This window comes from Eubalaena glacialis, chromosome 6, assembly GCF_028564815.1.
Source record: "Eubalaena glacialis isolate mEubGla1 chromosome 6, mEubGla1.1.hap2.+ XY, whole genome shotgun sequence".
NCBI lineage: Eukaryota > Metazoa > Chordata > Mammalia > Artiodactyla > Balaenidae > Eubalaena > Eubalaena glacialis.
The window spans coordinates 27,927,729-27,954,679 of NC_083721.1; the positions used below are offsets into that span (position 1 = coordinate 27,927,729).

The 26,951-nt window shown below is 36.7% G+C and overlaps 1 long non-coding RNA gene across 2 annotated transcripts in view; it reads right to left on the reverse strand.

Annotated features, from left to right (window-relative positions):
* The window catches only part of LOC133093209 (uncharacterized), a 214,930-nt gene extending 190,123 nt beyond the window's left edge, over positions 1–24,807 (reverse strand). Inside the window, exon 1 of one of the 2 annotated variants that reach the window (XR_009701250.1) lies at positions 24,754–24,807. This is a non-coding gene — a long non-coding RNA (uncharacterized LOC133093209). Of the gene's footprint in view, positions 1–779; positions 1,013–24,753 lie in introns of those variants that run through there. The other variant, XR_009701249.1, reaches the window with a different exon arrangement.
* Positions 24,808–26,951: the final 2,144 nt, after the last annotated feature.

Below are 26,951 nucleotides of genomic sequence, written 5' to 3' on the forward strand. Positions count from 1 at the left end.
CCTTTAAGATTGTTCTTGTTATAACGTATTTTAGGTGGCCACAAGCAGGAATTCATAATTCTCAAAGCAACAATATAAGGAAATTTTTTTAAATGTTTGTTTCATATTTACTGTATAAAGTCATTTTGACATGCCTACACAACTGGTTATGGCAGCTCTCAGACATGATTTCTAATAAAAAAAAAATTTTTTTTTGCTCCAGGTTCTTTAGAGAAAGCTTGCCGCTGGGAAGTTGATTTTGGCCAAGTGCCAAAATCATGTGCAAAGGGGCCTCATTAGGGATTCATGGCAGCCTTCAGCACTAACAAAAAATGTGACCCAACAGGCTAAATCAGCGACTAAAATTAAAAAGTAAGAGACAAAGACAACTTACTTAATATTCCTTCCAAAGCAACATTAAACTTTTTTTGGTAATTAAACCCTTGTTAGTCTAATGCAGCGTTCCTCTGTCCTCAAATGATTGTACAATTACTCTTTAAAACTTGTCAATTTCCCTTCTAAATACACTTTCTTTCTACAGCAGTTTACAAAGATTTTGCTATATAATAAAACCCTATATCCAGTATAATCAGTTCAACAGCAGAAAACAAAATCTTAAAAATGCAGACTACAGTATTCCCTTAAGATTTAAATAAACAAACAAAAAATAAGCAAACAAATAGTACCTTTTAAACTTCTACAAAAGTGAACAGGCACACTCCAAACTCACGTAGCTTGTGATGAATCATTCTCACTGCCCAACTTTTCCCCAAAAAAGTAGATTTGATATGCAGCCTTACCTAGATGTCTTCTGGCTTTTCTGCAGATCAAAAAGTTTCCTGCCTAAGCACACAGATATTCTTTCACAAACCATAAAGGGCCTTTTATGAATCCAGCACTGTAACAGGCTGCCTTCCACACCACGTTGAGAGCCCAGTGCGCCAGCTCTCAAGATAAAATACATTGCTAATACACAATTAGTGGGAGAGGTTGTCTACTGGAGAATTTATCTTAACGAAAGAAGGAAAAAGAAGCGTTTTTTCTTTTTTTTTTTTTTTTTTTCTTTTTTTTTGTTTTTTTTTTTGGAAAAAGCAAAGAGGGTGCGGTCAGATGTTAGGTTTTGCCTGAGAAAGGGCCCTACACTGCACTAGTACCTAAATACTAGCAGAAGCTGCCTGGGAAGAGAGCCAATGGAAGGACTTTGTTTGACCCAGCTGCCAATCTCCCCTGAAGCCGTGCGCCAGACTAAACACTCACACTATTTTAACTCAAATCAGGCTACAGCAGCTGTTTGCTTTCCGGCTCTGAGCTCTGCACCCAACATGGCTTGTGCAGTTCACCCAGCGAGCTCTGCTAGCCGCCTGGCTAAAATCTGTTCTGGGCTGGGATTTGTCATTGGAGAGCAAAATTTAACCCTATTCCTCGTGGTAAATATGAACTGTTTGTTGTTCAGCGTTTGGATCTTGTAGTTTGGAATAATTTTGCGATCTATTTAAAGAAGAGTGATATTTTATATCACAGAGGAAAATTGAGATTTGAAGGTTATAGAGATTCATATATTTCTTTGAAATTCTGACATAAATTCTTCTGATGTATTCAAATTAACACTAAAATAACCCTTGTGTGTAACAATAACAAGACTTATACCAAGCACTTCTAAGAACAAAGATGGTACCCATTCAACCCAATCCAAACTTCTTTGGCCCCACCAAGATGGAAAGTTGGTATCACAGGATCAGAGACTCACATCATTCTGAGAGTTAGTACTTACTGCTTAATGCTCTGGAAAGTTCCTCCAGAAGCAACATCTAAGCACACAAGTAGTTTGTTTTCCTTATATGGAAAAGTACAAAGTGGTCCGATTTATCTTTCCTAAAATTCTAAGCTTATTTAGCTATTAGGCTGAATGTGAAAATAAATCCTGAGTTGTAAAAGATTAAAACATGCCCACTGGTAGTCTAAAGTGAAAAGGAAACTAAAGAGAAGTTAGTCAGGAGAAGCACAATTTAAATAATAGTCAAAATTATCTGATGTATCAGGGAGAAGAGATCTGATAACTAAGAGCTGTTGCACCCAAGATAGGAGACAAACATTACATATATGCAGAAAATAAGCCAGGAAGTCATTCAACATGTGGAAGAGGTAGAGAAGTTGAGAGGAGTGTGGTAACACAGACTATAACCAAGTTATTCTCACTCCTGACCAAATTCCTAATGACAGACAATAATGGTGAGAGAAGACAGAGGGATTTTAGTTTCTGTTGTTGCTTGGGGGTAGAAGGATGTCTCTTCATTTAGGGCAAGTAGCCAGTAAGACTTTTTTATTTTTTTTAACATAACTAATTTGGTTCACACTGCAGTCAGAAGATGACCAAAAAAGAAATATTTCTGATATACTGTAAAAGTACGTCCAGGGATAGTTTCAAAAAGTTGTTTCTTTTGTTTTAACAGAGAGTTTACTTTGTTTCTATTTCTGCCCCCAAAATAATATGTCTGTTTTCTTATCTTAGAAATGAGAGATCAAAGTTACAAAAATTGTCATTTTGTAATAAAATGTTATTTTCGCAGATAGAAAGTGGTGAAGATGCTTATAGAGAGGTTGAACTATTAGGTTTGATGCGTGCACATAAACTGAAAGACCCAATTCATTAAAAATGCATGTCAAGATAATATTGTATAACAGGTGAGTTATTATCTCATCCTGAAAGTAATACACATATTAACCCAAAAGATTCCCATTGGATCTGGCTTCCTACATAGCAGAGTATAATTAGCTGCTAAAAGCTCTCATGGAATCAAATAAAATGCTGGGAAATGGTTTCTTTTGTGCCTCTTTCTTTCAATCCAAGAAAATATTCAACAGGTTTCTCTGAATAGTCTATTACAATCTACCAAGAAAATCATCACCCAAATTACACAGCTCCATGTACTTCTGCAATAGCTATAAAATGGTGGCCCTGTAGTAACATTTGTTCATCTCAGTAATTACTTCTCTTACACTGCATTCTGCACTGCTATCTTCTCCTTAGACACTTGTGCACAAAGCAGTTAGTTCACATTACGAGTGTTTTGGGCTGAATTGTGTTCCCCTCCCTCGAAATTCATACATTGAAGACCTAATTCTCAGAACCTCAGAATGTGACAGTATTTGGAGATGTGAACTTTTAAGAGATGATTTAGTTAAACAAGGTCATTAGGGTGGGCCCTAATGCAATATAATTAGTGTCCTTACAAGAAGAGATTAGGACACAGATACACACAGAGGGAAGATCATGTAAAGACACAGGGAGAAGAAGTCCACCTGCAGCCAAGGAAAGAGATTCAGGAGGAACCAACCCTGCAGGCACCTTGATCTTGAACTTCTCGCTGCCAGAATTGTGAGAAATAAATTTCTGTTTTTGAAGCCATCCAGACTGTGGTATTTTTTATGGCAACCTGAGAAAACTAATACAATGTCTAAGTAAAAAGGAGTGAAAAATTATCTTATCGTTGATTACAATTTGTTTCAATACTCAGGTGTTTGATTTTATTCAATAGAGCATGTAATTTATGAAGGAAGTGTACATTATTTGCATTTACCAGGAAGAGGAAAAACTACATGTGTGCCAGAGTTTTATATAAAAGCTGTACATGGTGTTAAGAATGAAGAAAAATATGACACAGTTGCCATTATTTCATGATACTTCTCATTTTCATGTTTTGAACAGGAATACCATACTTAAGTCATTGTCTGGTACATAATAAAATGCTGTGTGCACAATTAACAGGCACAGACTTTGAAAAGAATTATGGAATAAATAGGTGCTTAGCTTTTCCTTTAGGACAATAAAAAATGGAATGTAGACTTCTGATTTTGCAAGATAGTTTTGATCCATGGACAACTTACAGTTGAGGCCTGGTACTAGATAAAAATTTCATATCAAGAGGTGGAAATATAAAAGGTTAGTCTTTCTAAGGGGAGAGTTCAAATAACTTTTACAAAGGGAATAGACTCTAAAGGAAGAAGGAAAAGAAATGTGGGTGCCTGGCAAGAAAGTCTGGATAAAAGCAAAGGAGGTGAGACTGAAAATAATCAAAGATAGAATAAGTCAAGGGGTTAATCAGAATATCCCCAAAGGAAGCCATATTTGTCCAGATAGTTAAGAATGGACATTCTACTTACATAAAGTTGGAAGCAGCAAGATAATGATGGGAAATGGATTAGAGTAGGAATACTTTTGCTGTTGTGTCAGGCAGAATTCTAAGACAGCCCTAAGATTCCCACTCCCTGGTAAACACTTGTATACTACCCCAGAAGTTGGGCAGAACCCATGAATATGATGATTTAGTTGGTTTGTTGATTAGGTTATCAACCTCTATGTAAGAATCAATGAGATCTCCATGTAGAGTTGGTAGAAGGAGAAAGAAGAAGCCAATATCCAAGTAATATACCTGAAGAAGTAAGGAAAAGATGACTGATGTTACCAAAGCAATGAGATGTTGTTTTACCCACCAGCTGATGTGGATGTGAGCATTCATTCATCTTTTGATTCACCTATCCTCTCAAAAACTATTTAATGTTGACTTTGTGTGTGTGTTTGGTGGGGGCACCACTGCGCTAAGTGTTGTGTGGGACAAAAAAACAACCCCTGATCTCATGTTTCTGTCTAGTAAGCAAACTGATAGCTGAACAGTCAATTCTAAAGAAAATGGCACTGTTTTTGTTGAGCACTTCAGAATGCTGAGGCATTAGGTAATGTCAAGTGGTTTAGTAAATGTCATAGAATGTTATGACAATATTGATAATTATCACATGTTCAAGTACTTATAATAAACAAGTTACTGTATTGTAAAAAATAATATATTTTTGGTCACCCAACAGCTTCATGATGTCATTGTCTTAAAGTGCCTAAAGACATCATTATTTCTGTGAAATTATGATTGCTAGTTCCTCTTATTTTTTTGGTAAGCAGTTCCATTATTTTCCATGCTAGTTGAGACCAAAAAGACCACGTATCTCTTGAAATCCTAACATTTAAAAAATAAAATCCAAGACATCATCATTGTGCACAAAAGCCCATTATTACTCCAAAGTAAATAACACAGTACTTTGAACACCTGTTTCCTAATGAGAATATCCATAAAACATTGAGAAACAACTTCAAATAAATGTTAAATGTAAATTAAATGTGATCAGGGAATGGAATGAATCAAGTTAGTATAAGGAAAATGATCTTAAATGACTAAGTAAATATTTCCATGTAAAGATTTAAAATAAAACATAACACAATATACAATTATCAAAATAGAAAATAAAATTAAGTTCTTACCTGGGGTAACAAATGATGATGCACACAGACTCATAGCACACATACAAACAAACAGACAAAAATATTTAAGTAATAGAAAGATGATGACCTATTCTAACTGATCTGATTAAAATTTTGAAACGGACTTCACATTCCCACTGTAAGTTTTTTTTAATTTAAGCCATTTGCTGCTTCATTCTATTTTCTAGATCTATAAATCTGCTTTTTGAGGCAATCTCTGTAGGCATTTTCAAATTTTATCAAGTTTATTTTATAGTTTCAGAAGGATTAAGAACAATCTAAATACACACAAGGATAAATAGATAACATGAATAGCTCTATATGTATAAATAAATTGAATTAATAACTAATAACCTTTCCTTAAAGAAATCACCAGATGCAAATGGTTTTACAAGTGATTTCTACCAAACATTAAAGGAAGAAATAATATCAATTCTCCACAGTCTCTTTCAAAAAAAATAAATAATTAACAGCAGAGGAACACTATCTAACTCATTCAGTGAGCCCAGTATTACTCTAATGCTAAAACTAGATATAAGAAAAAAAAATCACAAACTTATATCTCTCATGAACATAGACACAAAACAAAACCTCACTGAAATATTAACAAGTCGAATTCAACAATGTATGAAAAGAATTTTATACTACAACCAAGTGGTATTTATTCCATGTATGCAAGTTTGGTTCAACATCTGAAAAATCAATCAATATAATCCACTGTATCAACTGACTAAAGGAGGTAAATCATGTGATCATATTAATTGACACAGAAGAAATACCATTTGACAAAATCCAATACTCAATCATAATAAAAATACTCAGAAAACTAGGAGTAGAGAAGAACTTCTCCAAATCAATGGAGAACTATCTGCAAAAACCTACAGCTAACATAATCAATAATGAGTAACTAGACACTTTCCCCCTAAGACTAGAAACAAGGCAAGGATGTTCCCATTCACCACTCCTATTCAACATCACATAGGAAGTCCTAGCTGGTGCCATAAGAAAAGAAATGGAAATAAAAGGATAAATATTGGAAAAGAATAAAACAGTTGCTATTCATTGGTGATAGGATTGTCTATATAGAAAAATTCCAAACAATTTTTTTTATAAAAAAGCAACTATAGCAAGGCTTCAGGGTACAAGGTTAATATACAAAAGCCAATTGCTCGTTAGCAGATGAATAAGTTCTGGGGTTCTAATGTACAGCATTGTGATTATGGTTAACAGTACTGTATTGTACACATGAAAATTGTTACGAGAATAGATCTTAAATTTTCTCAGCACAGAAAAGAAACAATAATTATGTGATGTGATGGAGTGTTAACTAACACTGCAGTAGTAATCAGACTGCAATATAAAAGTGTGTCAAATCAACACATTGTACACTTTGAATTTGTATAATATTATATGTCAATTATGTCTCAACAAAGCTAGTAAAAATATATTTAAAAATTTTAAAGCCAATTTCTTTCCTCTTTACCAGCAATAAAATGTTAGAATTTGAAATTTTAAAAATACCATCGATAATAGTATCAAACAATTAAATACTTAGGCATAAATATAACAAAATATGTACAATACATATATGTGGAAAACTACAAACTGCTGCTTTGTTAGCGGAGAGGGCCCAGGATGCAATGTCTCCAGTACAAATGAGCACATCCATCACACAGATCTTGGTTTCTAATACCATTCTCCAATAAAAGGAACTAGGGCTCCTTGGAGAATTACCTGATTCTAGGACTCAGCAGTAAATAGGCAAAATGGGCCTGAGGCATCTTATAGTGCCAAAAAGTAAGTAAGTGCCAAAAATAAAAATAAAAAGTAAATAATGATGAAGATACATTAAAGGGATACAGGAGCCAATTGAAAGGGGTCTCGATGGCCAAAGTTGAAACAATCTGAACAACAAAGTAAAAGAAGTAGTACTGGATTATAACCCAAAGTACAAAATAAGAGTCCATGAATACATACTGATATAAATTAATGAATATATATTCCATCCTTAAAGAGGTGGAGCAAATCTGCCCACTCCTTAAGTGTGGGCTGAGCATAGTGACTTCCTTCCAAAGAGCACAATATTGAAAAAGAGAGAGAAAAAATTATAAGTTTATAGTGGAGAAAGCTGACAAGCACTTCTGCAAGCCAGGTGATCAAGATTAACATCAACAGTGATAAATTATTTTAGTAACATTCAATTTTGATATTATGTGATGAAAATGGCAAAGTACCTTGTGGTCTTCCTTCCCAAAATATATTGTTTCAGTCTAAGCATAAGAAAAACATCAGACAAATTCCAGTTGAGAGATATTCTATGGAACAATTGATCAGTAAACCTCAAAATTGTCAAGGTCATTAGAAATAAGGAAAGTCTGAGAAACTGTCACAACCAAGAATACCCTAAGGAGACATGACTATTAATGCAATATGGTATCCTGGATGGGATCCGGGAACAACAACCAAAAAAGGGGGCATTAGGGAAAAACCTAAGGAAATCTGAATAAAGTATGGACTTCAGTTGGTAATAATGTATCAATTGTGTTTGACCAATTGTGACAAATATACCACACAACTATGTTGAGAAACTAGGTGTGGGGTATACAGGAAATCTTTTTTGTACCATCTTTCCAATAATTTTGTAGATATAAAATTGTTCTAAAATTAAAATTTTACTAAAATGTGCACTAGAAAAATATTTTAAATAGAAAAAAATGATTAAACACTTCATGGTATGTTACCCAATATTTTCTTAGGTGTGGAAGCAATGTCCAGGAAGCAATTCTTGAGAAATATGTATTAAAGTAATAAAACTACTCCTTTGGTTTCTGTGACATTGTTTCCCCAATATTTTTTTTTCTTCCCATATATCTGGTTTTGTTTTCAACTGTTTAAACGTGTTACTCAAGATTACCTCCTCAGCTACCTTTTTCTTTTCTCGCTCTACTCAGAAATCTACTTGATTTTTACAAATAGGTTGATAACCTCCAAATCTTCAGCACAGACACCTCTATATAGTGCTCCAGATCCCATTTCCTAAATGTCCATCGGCATCCCAATCTCCATTCCTAAAACTATATTTATTCTTTTCCCTTTAACTTGCTCCTACTCTGTTTAATAGCCAACCATTCTCACATGCCAGAAGTCAGGAGAGATCTCACGATATCTCAACAGTTCCTGAGTAAAACACTGGGACAACTGGAAAAACATGGAATATAAAATATAACTGAAGAAAAAAGTTCTTAACAACAACAACAAAAAGAAACTTTAGTGGGCAGATCAAAAACATTTATTTTGTTCTAGGAAAGCAAAAAAAAAAATATCATGAAAGAGAAACTGATCTATAGAAATAATTAAAAATGAAATAATTCATGAATAATTAATGTTCCTGAAGTGTTAGAACAAATTTTTAAAAAATCAAAGATATCAAAGATAGAATAGAACTTTCTCAAGCCTAATGCTAAATTAAATAATTCACCATGTGCTTAGCAAAATTATTGGAGGAAGATACAGACCTAGATCACTCTAGCAAAGAAAAAATTTAATTACAATTTTAAAAGACAGATCTTACCACTATCAAAACTGAAAAGGAAAGTGTATGTGTGTGTGTGTGTGTGTGTGTGTGTATCTACATAGGAATAAAAATAGTCTGTCCACATTATTTCTTTACAAAATGAAAAATTAATAATATCCATGTAACACTGGGGTATATTAGTTTTTGAATAAAAGGATTTAGGCCCAACCATAGGGATCAAAGGTGAACTATGACTGTCTTAATCCAATAGAATTAGGTGAAAACCAGACATAAGCCAATCGATGTACTGCATTCCTCCAACCACAGATACTGGTTCAGAGTGAGCTGGACCACATGACCATAATTGATCTAGTCTCTTATGTGAAAAGGAGGCAACTATATCTAAGAGTCACCTTTTTATAACTATGACAGAACCAAGCTTTGGGATAAAAGTGACATCACAAAAGACAGAGAGAAATAATAACTAGCACCTTGATGATATTATTAAAACCCAGATTTCATCTTACTAGCACCTTGATGATATTATTAAAACCCAGATTTCATCTTACCCTACCTATGACTGTTTTCAGTTATGTGAACCAGTAAATTTCCTTATTGTTTAAGCCATTTAGAGTTTACTTTTATTTAATACAAATGGAAAGTATCATAACTTGTAAGCTAGCCAAATTTCATTTCATGTGTAAAGGCAACAGAAAGACATCTTAAATGGCCAAAAACTAAGAGATTATACTATTCTTAAGAAAATTGCATAAGACATGCTGGCTGACTAACAGTTGAATCAAAATTAAGTGTCCATCAGTGGATGAATGGATAAAGAAATATATACATAATACATAATGGAATATTAATCAGCCTTAAAAAGAAGGAAATCCTGCCTTTTCTGAAAATGTGTACAAATTTAGAGGACATTATTGTAAGTGAAATAAGCCAGACACAGAAAGACAAATACTTTGCGTTCTCACTTATATGTGGAATCTAAAAAAAGTCAAACTTAGAAAAACAGAGAGTAGAATAGTGGTTGCCAGGGACTGAGGAGGTGGGAGAAATGTGGAGATGTTGGTCAAAGGGTACAAACTTTTAGTTATAACATGAATAAGCTCTAGATATCTAATGTACAGCATGGTAACTATCCTTAGTATTAGTGCACTGTATATCTGAAATTTTCCAGGAGAGTAAATCTTAAGTGTTCTCGACACACACATACACACACACACACACACACACACACACAGGTAACTATGTAAAGTGATGGATATGCTAATTAGCTTGACTGAGTGTGGTAACCATTACACAAGGTATGCTTATATCAAAACACCATGTTTTATACCTTAATATGTGTAGTTTTCTTGTTAATCATACCTCAATAAAGCTGGAAAAAACAAAAATAATTAAAAAAAAAAGAATTTAGTATAGAGGCCTTTCCTATGCAAGCTAGACCCAAAACTCTGTATTTGGACTCAGAAATCTTCCTTAAGATATTCTACTTCTTTTTCTCCTCCTTTCCCTATACTAAGAAATAAGTTTGTCATGCTGCATTCTTCATAGCACAATGTTGGATGACCACTTAAAACAATAGTGATGTGTTGTACTCCAATACTTGCTAACAATAATTAATTATTTACCAATTTGTGATACTGTGCCAGAATTACAAAAAATTCTTACACTTACTGTTTCTTTTTCCACAGAAAAAAATATGTAGAGCACCATGATGATCAGTGAGAAGATATAATAACAAGTTTGCAGATGCAGATATTTCCTGAGAAAACTCCAATTTATAACATTTAACATCAAGTTCCTATGAATGTATGCAAGAGGGAAGAGATATGGGAACATATGTATGTATAACTGATTCACTTTATTATAAAGCAGAAACTAACACACCACTGTAAAGCAATTATACTCCAATAAAGATGTTAAAAAAAAAAAGTTCCTATGAATGCGCCTCTTATGTGCTTCAAAGTCAACCAATAGAGAATGATCTTAAATAAGGAGAAACAGTTAATAACTAAAATGTATTGAGCACTAATTCTACTAAGTTAGGTTCAAGTAAATGGAAGAGCAGGATTAAACCCAAACAATCTGATGCCAGAACTTCAGTTCCTGATCACTGTCTGTACTGTCTCTAAGGAAACATTTATTGAGTGCTCATTATACAATAGGCACTGACTCTGTCTTCTTTGTGATGTAATCATTGTTTAGCTCTCTAATAACATCTTTTGTAAATTATCCACATTATACCATCCATGCACAAACCTAGGTTCACTGTTATGCTTTCTCTCCTTTGTCTGGGCACTTGTGGTAAGGTGCTTCCTTCTAGCACTTTGCTTGCCTATCTTCTATTTGGAGACAGCGTGGGTATCAGTTGTAATAGGAAGACTTTCCAGACTGTTTCCTGACCAAAATCTAGTCCAGCATTCTTTCTATGCCTTGCCATAGCACAATACATACTTCTAAATCTATTATAATTTGCTTTTATCCATTTCCCAAGACTTTAAGAACAGGGGACTATGCTTCCCTCATTTCAATCTCAGTAACCCATACAGTCCTTGGCACTGAATAAGCACTCCTAAATGTTATGAATTACTTAATGAGAAAATTACTGAGTGGAATATTTAATGTTAAGTAAAGCAGAAATCTTGAATTACACAGAAAATATAGATGTTTACAGGTTAATTTAAAATAGCCAATTTAAGCTTATGGAATTGTTCCCATTGAATTTGAGGTTCTTTCTTTGTTGCAAAAGAATTTGGAGATGAAGTGATAGGTAAAAAGTGGATTTATTTAGAGAGAACACAGACTCCACAGACAGAGCATGGGCCATCTAGGAAGGCGAGAGGCCTTGAGAGAAATACACGCCACAGACAGAGCGTGGGCCATTTGAGAAGGTGAGAGAGAGCCTCGAAATATGGCATGGTTAGTTTTTATGGGCTGATAATTTCATAGGCTAATGAGTGGGAGGATTATTCCAATTATTTTGGGGAAGGGGCGAGGATGTCCAGGAATTAGGCCACCGCACACTTTTTGACCTTTTATGCTTGTCCTCAGAACTGTCATGGTGATGGTGGGTGTGTCATTTAGCATGCTATTGTATTACAATGAGCATATAATGAGGCTCAAGGTCCACTGGAAGTCGAATCTTTTGCCATTTTGGACCCAGTTGGCTCTAATCAGTCTTTGTCAAGTACTATGGCTATATCATTCTTTTAAAGGTGTGCCCTGCCCCGTTCCCTCCTGTTTCATTTCCCCCTCAGAGATTTTACTCCCGTATTTTTATGGGAAGCAGAGGGGCGAAGGTCCGTCTTCTGTAACTGCTTCAAGGCTGAATAGGGGGATCGACACTGCCTGTCAGGGAGTAAAAACTCTGGATGCCTGATCTAGAGGCCCCAGAGGCAGGACAGCTCCTTGTTTTAATTTGGTATGGGCTAGAAACCTCGCATAGCCATCATCTTGATGTGGAACTGTTATAACTGCTACCATAGCCTTCCTATGAATCTTCTTGATGATGAAGCACTTTTTGTAACAGCATCAGAGTACAAAAATATCTATAAATGACAAAAGACTTAAAAGGCATGGTTAAACATCTGATTACAGTGTAATTGATAAAGAAACTTGGTTACTATTGTGACATACAACATTTTAAGATAATAACTAGAATTATGACTGATAATACTTTACCATGACATGTCAGAATCTTAGGAACTCCATATAATTTCTAGAATATCTGTATTAGTAACATTTGCCATACAATATAACCTAAGAAGATTTATTACTCATTTGACAGTACTTCACATGTAATTTAATTTGACTTAGGAAGTTTTGTCAAAAGAATATCAAAAGGGTTTAAAACAGTCAGATAGGATCATAGGTCACTGTGAAAAAAATAGTTATTTACTTAGCCAAAGTGACAATAAAAGATTTCAAAGACAAATGCAGAAGAGATCACTTAAAAGGTAAAGAGTTTAAAACCTGTTACCAAAGGCAGTTTAACATTTTAAGAAGCTTGTCCTTTTAACAGAGAGAAAGGCCAAATTCAGGTTTTGCACCAGCTTACTTTTAAAATTCATTTACTCAATTAAATTCATTTTAAACTTAGTCAGTACTAACCATGCACAAAACTTTTTTTTCTCACAGTTCCTTTCCACAACCTTTCATCACTTTCTGTATCCATCACTTTATTTTTCCATCCAGAAACAGCCATCCAGAAACAGCCAACTTCCTTTTCCCTTAATATTATAAAATGCAATTCCATTCCTCATACTTTCTTTACTGAAAACACATATCCTACTTTCCTTAAGCAACCATGCACTGTCATTGATATCAGCACTCTGTAGATTGGTAAACATAAATCCAAATAATAATTTTTTTAAAATGTGCTTTCTTATAGAAAATATCTCAGTGTGACACCAAACATATTTATTAATAGTCCTAAACCTTTTGTTTCTCTGTAAAAGGAAGCCAATGTTCAGCAATTAATGTTTCAGTATCTTATTTTATTTGGAAATGACCTAGTTATTTAATAAACTTTCATCATTTAACTTAATTTAGCACAACTCTAGAATTTCAAGTTACCAGAATCTGGAGAGACTAATTTAGATAAATATTTTTAAAACATAATTATTTTTAAAAAGTTTACCCAAAGCTTTTCTCATTTGCATTTTTTTCCTTAAAAGTTTTTTTCATAACAAGTTACTTTTCTCATTGACAAATTTGTAATGGATAGAATGAGGTCTTATTTGACCTCTAGTAAACCTAGCTGCAATAGATGTATTATACTTAACATTGATGACTCTAAAGACATGTCTATATAAATCAGACCAACAAGCTTAAGCCACCTTCAATACCAGATATTAGTTTAGTATTGAATATTTCCCAGATGACATGAACCTGAAATTCATTCTGGCCAGATTTATATTCCTGAGTATTTATATAAGCACTTAATTTCCTTTAAGCCAATTCAATAGAGCTCTTTTACGAATTAATTTTGGCAATATCATACATCTACAGCACACATAGATACATACAAACACACAGACACAGAAACCTCAAAGTTCCCATTTCAAAATGTTAGTCCTGAGTCAGCGTAAAACCCATCAGTTATAAGGGGTTGGATTCAAACTGGGCTCCTGGCAGATGGAACAAATCAAGGTCACCTATCTAGATGGCTACTTTTTACTAATGTTTATAGAGAAGACACTTAGGATTTTTACTTTTATTCTTGACAAGTCAAGTTCTAAATTACTTTCCCCTCTTTGAAATTTGCATTTTAAAAGGATGGTGGTGATAAGGGTTCCCGTTCCCGGAGAAGACTAGGTAGGATTGGAATATTACAGGGAGATTGGCATGGCATCAAAAACCGGTATTAAATGAATTTTGAGATTAGGGGTTGGAGGCCTCATTGACCCTCTGGTTTATGGAGTATTAGCACCTGGAAGGGAAGTTATTAGTTTCCTTTAAGGTGATTTTTATAAGAGTGACAAACTTTGCCTTCCCTGGGATTCCCTGATCCCAGACCTGCGGATCTATAAGTTTTTCAATTTCTGGGGGAATATTTTGGGTTGGACTGTCCATGTCTTGTATAATACATAGTCCAGCCAAAAATGTGCCTTGGCTTTGGTTTTCAGGGAGGGTAAGAGCTGCCCCCAAGGCTGAGAGAAAATCCCTTCCCAATAATGGGCTGGGGCATTCAGGCATGACAAGAAACTTGTGAGTTATAAGAGTCTTTCTCCAGGTGCAAGTTAGAGGGGTGGTGAAATGTTTTAGTTTTGGCTTTCCTTCGACCCCAACAATAGAGCAGGTTTTAGGAGCAAGGGGCCCAGCGTGAGAAGTCAGGACAGGGTAAGTGGCTCCCGTGTCCACTAGAAATTGGACAAGGTTACCTGCCACGTCAGTGGTCACCCGCGGTTCCTCCCGTGTGATGACTGTCCTCTCGGGAGCCTTGGGTGGTCCCGGGTCCCGTCAATCAGCCACTGCCATGACTGACGTGGGGGAATTTCCTTGCTCCCTTCAGAGCTGGGGGCTTTCCCTCTTGCAGTGGCCCATCTTCTTGCTGAGCTGGCATAGCGTTTTGGGTGCAGGCTGGGACCTGTTTCCTGAGCATTCTTTGCTCCAGTGTCCAGGACTCCCACAGCTGAAACTGGCTCCCTTTCCTGGTGGAGGTCTTCTGGGAGTACTTTTGGGGTGACCAGGAAGTGGGTTGGGTCTTCTCATGATAGCTGCCAAAAGCCTGGCTTGCTGTCGTTACTTCCTGAAGTCATGCTGTTCCTTCTTTTCCTCCTCAGCCTGGTCTTTATTGTTAAAAACACTGAAAGCTGTGTCAATAAGAAGGTTAGGAGGGGTTTGGGGCCCCATGGCAAGCTTTTGAAGCTTCCAACAGATGTCAGGGGGTGACTGGCTGATGAAGTGGGTTGCAAATACAATGTGTCCCTCGAAAGTATTTGGGTCTTCTGTCAGGGGTTCCTGTTCTTCCAGGGGTGCCACTAGAGAGGGCTTTTGTGTAGCACAAATGGGTCTCAGCCGGCAAGGTTCCCTAACATAGGACTTGCATAGCTCCGGGTTTTCTCTTAGGGCCATAAAAGCCTGTACATAAGGAACTTCTGTCCATTTCCCCCGCCTTTTGCAAAAGATGTCTAAGTGTAGGATGGCATTATAGTTGAGGTTCCCATTTTCTGGCCAGGCCTCATCGGCCTTAAGTTTATATGTTACGAAAGAAAATGAGCTACTTCATTTTAAAGAATCTAGAGAAACTTGTCTCAGTGGCTCAAAATGCACCAGACGGATGAGTCCTTGGGGATAGAGGAGGTGTTTCCCATTGTTCCTTCAGGGAGAGGATGCTCCTGTATCAGAGAGGAGTACTAGCGTTAGGAGGCCCCGTGGGGTCTCTCTAGGACAAGACTGGTTCCAGGCGCCCCTGTCCACCTAGTCGTGTCGACTTTATCCACGATGGGGGTCAGCTACTCCCCTGTGTGGCAGTCCTGTTGGCCCCAGCACCCTGGGGCCCATGTCCTATCCTGGCATCCATGGTACCCAGGATGAGTGACTTCCCTGAAGGTTGCTCTATAGATTCTATAGATTAATCCCTGTGTTCTGGGATATGCTCCCCTGGACATCCTCATGGTTCTAACACAAAATCCCAGCCTTTTTTTCTACAAAGGTGATAAGTTTCAGAAAACAGGCACTGGTCGTTAAGGGAGATGGTCTGTGAAAAAGAAGAAAACCTCTCATTTCCCTTCCCTTTTGTGGGTGGCACCCCTGAGTCCTCAGTGCCATGCTCCCCCTCCCCCCTTCCCAAACATGCTCTGGCCAGCTGGCAGTGGGGCTGGGTGCAGGGGCAGATATGGCTGAAGCAGAGGCACCGTGACTGCAGTTAGGGGGATGGAGGGCCCTGCGACCCTGGAAGGATGCTCCCAATTGCGTGACCCGGGAGAGGCAAGCACAGCAAATGTGGGTCATGGCCCAGGCAAGTATCCCTGGGGCACAGCCATGTGCATGACCCATCCACCTTGAGTCGCCCGCTCCACTCTAACAGAGCAGGGTGGGGTGAGGGCAGACCCTGGAGGGGCCCAGCCCAACACCAGGAGGCAGGCGTGAACAATGGTCCCACTACCACGAGTCCCAACCACATGGTGCAGGACCATCCCCCTCCTAATATGAAGGGGGGTATACGCACAAACCGCCTCCCCAAGGGATTGCAGCCGCTGTAACCATGGCACAAAATCTAAGTAAGGCTGTATTTCATATTTTTACACAATTGGACCTGTTAACAGTTAATTAAATGGTGATAAGGCAAACCCAGAGGGCAAAGATCCTATGGTTCGGGTCCCTAGCTGCCTGTGAGGATGGCTGGAAACTTTCCCTGACATGCCCTGTGCATATGTAACAAAGAGTAAGAAGTGGAAGAGCTAGTGACATGGCTGGAAAATGCCTGGCAGATTTCTTTTTTCCCCATTTCCAGCAGAGTAAGGCACGAAAAAAGGGGAAAGTAAGAGTGAGGTAGGGATGCCAAGTTGAGACAAGGACAGGCATAGGTGGACCAATAATAAGCCTATGAGGGTAGCTGTGGAGAGGGGGCAGTGTTACGCTCGTCCTGCGCCCACATTTTTGTGGCAATAGGTCCGAAAACGAGACAGACTATAAGAAAGGGAGAGAGGGCGAGAGAGAGATGGAGACGGCTGGAAGTAAGGCCATGCCTCTCTAGAGAGAGAGTAACAGCGGGAAGGTGGCGCCTCTCAAGCCCAAGGGAGGAGAGAGGCTGAGGCTTACCGAATTCTCCTGGCTGCCTTCGCCAATATGTTCCTGGTGAATGTGAGGTTCTTTCTTCGTCACGACAAAAGAATTTGGAGGAAAAGTGACAGGTAAAAAGTGGATTTATTTAGAGAGGAACACATGCCACAGACAGAGTGTAGGCCATTTCAGAAGGTGAGAGAGAGCCTCGAAATATGGCATGGTTAGTTTTTATGGGCTGGTAATTTCATAGGCTAAGTGGGAGGATTATTCCAATTATTTTGGGGAAGGGGCAAGGATTTCCAGGAATTGGGCCACTGCCCACTTTTTGACCTTTTATGGTTGTCCTCAGAACTGTCATGGCACTGGTGGGTGTGTCAATTCGCATGCTAATGTATTACAATGAGCGTATAATGAGGCTCAAGGTCCACTGGAAGTTGAATCTTCCGCCATTTTGGACCCAGTTGGTTCTAACCAGTCTTTGTCATATACTATGGCTATATTATTCTTTCAAAGGTCGTGCCCTGCCCCCATCCCTCCTGTTTCAGAATAAATACAAATTCACATACAGGAAGAAACTATATTCTGGAGAGTAGACAACATTTTTGAGTCATTTCATACTCTCATTAAGAGACTTGAGAATAATATGATAAATGAATAATTTAACACTCAATTTTAAGTGATTTTCTTATTTGGGACATTTGTTCCTTTATCATGGTTTAAGTATATGTTTGTCATCTGGTTTATTCCTATGTTTGAAGTTTTTGTAGGTTGAATTGTGTTCACCACAAAGCTAAGGCCAGGTCATAACCCCAGGTACCTGTGAATGTGAACTTATTTTGAAATAGGGTCATTGCAGAAGTAATTAGTTAAGATCATCACACTGGAGTAAGGTGGGTCTTTAATCCAGTGTGACGAGTGGCCTTATAAGGAAAGAAGACACTTATGACAGACACATAGAGGGATGACAGCCATATAAAGAATCAAATTCACAAGGACAACACCATTGTGCAGTGCAGGTAGATGGGAGTGATGCCTCTACAAACTAAGAACCACCAAAGATTTCTGGCAACTACCAGAAGCTAACAGAAAAGCTTGCAACAGAGCATTCAGAGGGAAATGGCCTGTTAACACCTTGATTTAGAACTTCTAGCCTCCAGAACTGTGAGAGAATAAATTTCTGTTGTTTAAAGCCACCCAGATTGTGGTACTTTGTTATGACAGCGCTAGGAAATTAATACAAGTTTCTTTAACTTGAATGCAATCTTTCCCACTTTATTTTCTAAAGAACCTGCTTTGGGTTCATGGAACTTTAACTTCTTAAATGTTTACAGTTAGTACAATTTTTCTGGTATCTAAAACAACGTAGTCATGGTAATAAAAACTGAATTTGATATCCTAACACTTTATATACATATATATGTGATACATATATATGTATTCTAATAATAACTTTTTGTTAAAACTTGAAGAGAGAGAAATTTATTGAAATGGAATGTAGGTCTCTCAGGAAAAAGGCATTGATGGCAAACAGACTTGCACTTTCATCTGGCCAGACCTCTCACCACAGTATTTCCCACAGCATGACACAGATTGCATTTCAAATTTATAACCTTCAGAAGAAGCCTGAAATGCTCAAAAGTGGGAACGAAAAGCCTGTTTCAGTTCTGATATATCTAGTCTACACTTCACAAGGCCCATGTGAAACATGATATATGAAATGCTAACGAGGATTTAGGGTTAAAATCTCAAGTCTGCTAAAAACATGATTAATGTTACATTAGCCTCTTGGAGCTACATTTTAGTTTATACATTTTAGTTTATAAGCAAAACTACATTTTAGTTTATAAGCAAAACCAGTGGGACATAAAACTCAACAGACATGCAGGTATAAACTCATAACCTTCAGCTGTCCTCTCAGAGAAGGTGGTACCTCTAAATCTCACAAATAATATCACTGTGATTAAATGTAATGAGAGCAGATATCAAGAATGTGCACTGCCACTAGGGACCTTAGCCAAAGTGCAAAGTATGCTGTTTGTCTTGGGAAACTTCTCACCTCTTGGTAAACTCTCTTAATCAGCCCTCAGGCATCCAGGGCCCTCAAGCTGCCCTCTGGCTGCCCCAGGCTCTCCTCACCCACTGAATACCCACATCCCCTCCTCCTGGAGTAGCAGCCTGTGCTTCAAAATCAAGCTTCCTGTCAGTTCCACTTTTCAATCAAAACCCCATTTTCCTCAGGCTGGCTGATTTTGGCAGGCTCTAAGCAAAATCCTAATCTGATAATCTGATTAAATTAATTCGAAGTAAGTTGTAAATGGCTAATAGTCTAAAGTTCCGAGAGAAGCTGAGTTCTTGACAGTCTAATTTGTGGAATATACAAAGGAGATGTATTAAACTGGAAACCTTCTGAGTGCCTTTTGTTTATACTCAAATTTCTTCCATTGCTTGCCCTCCTTCTTTCCTCCCTCCCTCCCTCCCTTCTTTCCTTTCTTCCTTCCTTCCTTCTCTCTCTCTCTCCCTCCTTCCTACATTTCCTTCCTTTCATTCTTTCTCTTTCCTCTCTCCTTTCCTCCTTCCCCCCTCCCCACTCCTTTCTCCCTCTCTCTCATTACTGGCTCAGTAATGTGACTCTCTTTTTGTATGGTTACTTATCCATAAATTGGCATCCAAACAGGAATTAAACTAAGGCAATCACTGTCTTTCCCAAGGCAAATTCAACTTCCTCATTCACCAATGCTGGCAATATCTATACTCTTAATATTCTCTTCTGCTGATGACTTTTTAAAAAAATCTGTAATTAGAAAAATACTTATTGAACTAAGATTTAAGTCTATATTTTCCATTTTAGTAATCTGTCACCTATTTAAGATGTGTATAGTGCATTCGGACGAATCACTATGAGCTACTTTTATTATCATTACCATTATTACTATTATTACTAAAATACTTAACCTGTCATAAACAGCTACTATTTATCAGAATCTTTACTTACTTATATTTGCAATAGGCCATCAATGCAAAGCACATCCATATATATCATAAATACTATTACTAATTATTCCTTTAAAATATTCATTAATAAGGAATACCATGGTTTATGTTTTTCTCTAAACTAATTTATATTTATTTCATGCTTTTCTGTTTCAGATGCTAGTCTAAGTACTTTGCATATAATAATTCATTTAATTTTCAAAACAATATTATGGATTGGATATTTTTATATACTTGCTTTTAACAGAAGCAGAAAACTAAGGCATGGGGTATTTAGGAACTTTCCCAGGATAACATAGTAGGTAAACTGTATTTAAAACCACTGTATGACTACCATCTACTCCTCCAGGAATATATATATATATGCATGTTCCTTATACCAAAAAGGAAGTTATATATGAATATTGTTACTATTTTAAGCTCAGTCCCCAATGGAAGGTAGGTATAGGACCAATAAGTGGGATTTAGACCATGTTGAAAGCTTGCCTTGCATGGAAAACAAATCAATTTCTGAGAGTATTTTAGCTTAACCTGAAAGAAGGCTGGTGAATGAGACACTGTAGCCAGGAGGAGCAATAAGAAGTAGTGTTACTTCGAGATCACTTGCTCTAAGGGGTGGTCCAGAGCCATGGTAGGGACATTCAAGTCAGGTTTTGGCAAATTCATGAATGACAGCTTTGGTGGTGAAATGGTGAACTGACTAGATACAGATTGATGGGAAGTAATGTCTCAGGAATCCTAAACAGCAGGTCAAAGAATAAATGAGTCACTCTAATCATGGTGAAATAGGAAGAGAAAAATACAACACAGATTCATACCAGAATAAAGCTTTATATATAATCTAAGAATATAGCACAAACCCAATCTTACTTCATTCATTTCTGTTGAAAAAATTGTTTGGGACTTTCCAATTAACACTACTAAATGGAATGCCACCAAATAGCAAGCCATGCAAAAGAAACATTTGAACAATTGTTCAATAAATATCATACTTGACTTTTAAATTATAAAAGTAATACTTTCTTGAGGTTAAAAATATCTAGTAATACGGAAGTACAAAAAGCATAAAATAAGATGGGTTTCTTTCTTTTATCATTCTGTTCCCCTGATATAACTACTAACCTGTGTGTGTTTTCAAGACATTTTCACTGCATGAACAAATGTACACTGACTTGTCTTGTTTTTGTAAAACAAGTGGACTAAAATTATAGTTTGTATATATGTATATGTACTATAACATGATTGATATAGGTTTTTTTTTCTGTGAGAAAAGAGGTTTTACCATACATATTATGCTATAACTTGATTGATTTCACTTTTTTCCCCAAAATACATTATGGAAAACTTTCCAAGTCAGAACATGCATAGTCCTACCATATTTTTTTAAAGTTACCTGTTTTTCCATAGTATGGTGTCTCATAAGTCATTTAAATATTCCATAATTTGTTGTCTCTTTCTCAAGTTAGCTTTTCACACATTAATATATATTACCTTAGGTATTTAGGGGCCTAAGTTCCAACTCATTACCACTTTTGTTTAATTTTCCTAGAAATTCAAGCTTATAGCTATGTCTAGTATGTTTAATCATGGGAATACTGTATATTTTTTTCTCTATTATCTGGAATAAATAAGATATTGAGGACTTGGAAAAGATGCTATATCCAATTACTTCTCATACATTTCACGCTGTATATTTTGGGGGGTAAGAAAGTAGATCTGAAGTCAAATGGCTGAGTTTAAAATACCCTGTAGACCATAGTTAAGTATGTATAAGTTTAATAAACTCAAGTTTCCTGTTACTCTAGCCAATAGTTTATATTCAAGAAATATTAACTGACCATCTTAAAAGTAAATCCTGAATGTTGGGATAGGTGGTTAGGCAAAGCTTCCTCCAAGGATTCTAAGGAAAACTTGCTGAAGGAGTCAGTGTGATTGGGGTCATCCATGCAACAGCAGATATATTTTCATCCTCTTTTGCTTATCCCCTTTGGCACTAAAGAGACCCCTGTGTACAGAGAAATTTTGCAGCTGGGCAGAAGAGACAAGCCTCTGGCTGAGAAATAACACCATAACTCAGAGCAACTTTTGGCTTTCTACATTGATCTTATCAAATTTCAATTTTTTCTTCTGGAAACTTGGTTCACTAGGAGAAGAAAAAACACTTCTGGTGCAATGACTAAAGCGAATAGGCTTCAGATATCTTCTAGGTGGGAAACACGCTCGCTATCAAATGGAGACATGGGCTGGCATGGGAAGCCTTCTCAGCCTCATCAGAAACCAGGATAATCTCTCCTCTCCCCCACCAAAAAAATTATCAAAATATCTGGACTATTCCTCTGCAACTTGTATATTTTTTGAAAAAGATAAAATTAGTTATCAGTTGGTATAGACACAGGCTGAGAATATGTTAATAGAGTTCAGTGAAAATAAAATAGGCTGCTGGAATACCAGAGAATTAATATCTTCATGAGTGTAAATGGAAGTGGGAGGCAATGTCCACGTTAGCAGGGATAGATATGCGATGCAGGAAACAGAGAAAATACTTTTTAGAGTTTCCAGCTAAGATAAAGAAAAATTATGACCAGGTCAGAAATAGTTTTCCTACTTATAACTGTGAGCAAAAACAAACAAATGAAACAAACAAAAACAGAACAAAACCTTGGAGGCGATAATGATCAATATTCATATAACAGGGTCCAATACCGGAAGAATATCTAAAAATAATAGATGACTTTTAAAAATATACATTTAGTCATAGAATAACTAAAAGTCTATGTAAGGGTTTGTAAAGTGACTATAAAAGAAATATGAATGGAGTTGTATATTTTTCTTATTTGCAAGAATATTCAAATTTGGTTCAGATTTTAGAGAATGACGAAAGGGAAAGTACCAACAAAACTCTTGAATAGTTTTTATTCCTTTAAAAACATTTATAATTAAAAAGGAGTCACGAGGGTGCAAATTTTACAGCCAACACCACCTGGAATATTAATAAAAATACATAGAGAAAAACTCCACACTTTCTTCAAATTTTTTATTTTAATCATATCTGTTCTAAATTAATAGAACTATGCTAGATAAAAACTTTTTGTGTCATCAAGATCCTTTAAAAATCGATAAAACCCATTGGTCATCTCCATAGAAAAAAGAATATACTATACACAATACACTGCATATAATTTCAGAGGGATTACTGATAATCTTATATTAAGCTTACTCTTTGATCCCAATTTAAGAAGTTCTAGTCTAAAAGAATGGCCCTAACTAAATAAAGTAGGATCTACTAATGGTTTCTGAAATTTTACTAGCAGGAAAAATCTAGTTCATGCCACCATGTCACCATAAACTTGCAACATTTTCTTGGGCACTGGATGGTGTGGGGATGGACAGAGTACAATGCCCGCAGCATGTCTCTACTCGTGCTCCAAAAATGACTCTGGAACTCTCTTCCTTTATCTTTCCTTTGTTCTTTCAACCGCCTATAACAGGGGACCCCAACCCCCGGGCCACAGACTGCTACCGGTCCATGGCCTGTTAGGAACCAGGCCGCACAGCAGGAGGTGAGCAGCGGGGCGAGCAAGCGAAGCTTCATCTGTATTTACAGCCGCTCCCCATCTCTCACATTACCGCCTGAACTCCGCCTCCTGTCAGATCAACGGGCGGCATTAGATTCTCATAGGAACTCAAACGCTACTGTGAACTGCACATGCAAGGGATCTAGGTTGTGTGCTCCTTATGAGAATCTAATACCTGATGATCTGAGGTGGAGCTGGGGCAGTGATGCTAGAGCTGGGGAGCAGCTGCAAATACAGATTATCATTAGCAGAGAGGTTTGACTGCACAGAAACCATAATAAATCAATTGCTTGCAGACTCATATCAAAACCCTGTCAGTGAGTGACAAGTGACAATTAAGCTGCATCTTATGGAGTATACTGGACATAAGCAACACACTTTGGGTGTCACTGTCTCCCATCACCCCCAGATGGGACCATCTAGCTGCAGAAAAACAAGCTCAGGGCTCCCACTGATTCTGCATTATGATGAGTTATATAATTATTTCATTATATATTACAATGCAATAATAATATAAATAAAGTGCACAATAAATGTAATGTGCTTGAATCATCCCCAAACCATCTCCCCCCACCCCCGGTCCCTGGAAAAATTGTCTTCCACAAAACTGGTCCCTGGTGCCAAAAAGGTTGGAGACTGCTGCTCTATAATTCATCCCCTGAGAAGCCCTAGAGAGGGTCTTCTGAATAGGATGAGAAGAGAAAAGAACTCTTATCCATTACAGAAAACACAACAAGAAAAGAGAACAAGCCAAAACACTAGAGATTCTTATAAACTCAGTAAAACTAACTTGCCTTTGTAAACTAATAAAAAAGCCCTTTAAGCATCAAGAAATATTTATTTAGCTGTTGCATATCACTGTTGAATAATTTGAATAACTTAAGTATAACCAAGTTTTAAGAAATTGAAAAGTTAAGAGTCTCCCACCATGGTTGATAGCCAAGTGTCTGTTACACCAAGTTTATCAAAATAAGCTTATAAAAGTGGACAAAGTTTGATTCAACTGTGGTCATATTTCACAACTGTTTGCAATAGTGACTACCATGAGTATGTATTTATATGTATGCAACTTACAAATGATAGCTACACAACGGAGCATTAGATTAGATGAGGCTGAAATAGTCTATCTGCAAGTCACTTACCATATTCTGTATTTCATTTTCTTCTCTGTTCAAATCTTGACATCAAGAGTTCTTTGCCTCAGAAGCAGCAACAAACTCCTGAAAAGTAGTTTATGTTATAAAGATTATACTTACGTATATCCATACAAATATTTACCCAAATAATGATCCATTTTAAGAACTATTCTCAATATTTATTGAGGTCCAGAAACAATCAACAAATTAGTATATTGTCTCTAAGAACACTTGATTTTTTATTCAATGCTGTCAAGACATCAAAATGTGCAGATTTACCTTTGAAAAGCATTAAATTTGCATTTATTCTTTTGTCCCTAGGCTAACAGCTGGGTGGTGGTGGTGTTTTTTAAAGTACCTATTTGAGGTGTTAAGAGGTCCTAATTAGATAAATTAAACACAGCATTAAGTTTCAGAAGTGGTGTCAGAACCGATACTTTTTGATCTGTAGATCACTAAGGGAGCAACAGTAAATTGCAAGTAATGTGATTGTGTTTCCCACCTCAGCACACTGGGTTTGCTAAAAACAGTTTTACTTTAGTAACTGCCCAAGATATTTCTCTGAGTGACTGAGATGGAGTGTATTATTTTCTAGGGAGTCCCAGCTGCTTTCATTCTAATTATTCCTGCCCCTATCATGGATGAATGAATGAATGAATGAATGAATGAAAAAGAAATACCAATGGCCTCTGTGTTACAGTGTGACATTATCATACCTGGGAGGAGCATGCTGTTTGCATGGCTGGCTAAACAAAATAAAACAAATAACCATAATGACAACAACAAACCAGGAGTGATTCATTTCAAGTCAGTTCAACAAATCGTTATGTAAGTAAGGCACTGGGCTAGCTTACGAGGACCACTAACATCACTTGAAGTATTTATACTCCAGTGAAGAAAGTAATGCCGACATGTCTACAACTAATGATAAAACATGAAACAATAAAGTTAATTATAAACATGAGAATCAAATTATTTTTGACTTGATTATGGAAGGCATCACTGAAGTAGAATTTGAACCATACCTAAAAGAAAAATAAGCAGGTACAAACATGGAAAGAGAGAAGGAGAACCATCCAGATTAAGAATACTATGGGTTAGGAGGCAGAGGACAAAGTGTGATGGAAGAGCCTAATGAGTGGATTTAACCTCAGCCCAAGTCTAGGAATAGGTGTAGGAGACATAAGGAGTTCATGTTAAAGGAGGAATCAATAATTTTTGTTTGAGAGCTAATTGAGTTTGAAGTATCTATGGGAAATTCTGATCTAAAGCTCAGGATGGATATCCAGATTAGAGGTAAAGATTGAGTCACCTGCACAAAGGTGATAACTAAAGCTTTGGGAGCATTTGAGATAATCCAGAGTATATGCATAGTATGGTTAAACAATAAACCTATGGAACACCTATATGTAAACACAAGTAAGAAGATGAGAATAAGAAGAAACATTCTGGGAAGCAGCAGGAGAACCAAGAGAGAATGTATCTAAGATATCACGAGAAGGTAAGCATTTCATGAAAGAAGAGAGTAGCCAACATTGTTAAAGGATGCACACAAGTAGCAGGTTTAACTTTTAGAAAGTCATCTGCACTCTTTAAAGGAACAGTTTCAGTGAAGTGGTGTGCAGGGAAACCAGACTTCCAATAGGTTAAATTGATCAATGCAGGAAATGGTCAAAATGAGTGCAGAAGTTATCGAAAAAGCAGGGTGGGAAAGTTTTCCAGAGAGTAAGCAACATTAGAAAAGGAGGAGGCACATACATAAAAAAATCTTTAGCAATATCAATTTAAAATAGCACATTTCAAATGTGGCTTCTCTGTGATATTCATTGAAGAGGTGCATCAATCAAGCCTAAGATTTTCCAGCCTGGGCAATGAGTAGATCACTTCAACCAATTAAATCTCAGTATATTGAGTTGTCCAGTACTACCTACCTACTGATTACTAAGAAAGAAAACATATACTGTGTGTGATTTAAAAAAAAAAACTTTCATATTTAAAAATATTTTTAATTAAAGATGCATATTCATGTCAACAGAGACTTACAGAGCTCAGGAACACAAACTCATTATAAATGTTTCAAAGGAATTATACAGGACAAAACACCTGCAAAGAAGAAAAATAAGACATTTGCTGCCTTTTTAAAAAAACTCTAAAATAGCCATTCTTACCACATGGAAAATAAGGCTATGATTCAACAAAACATT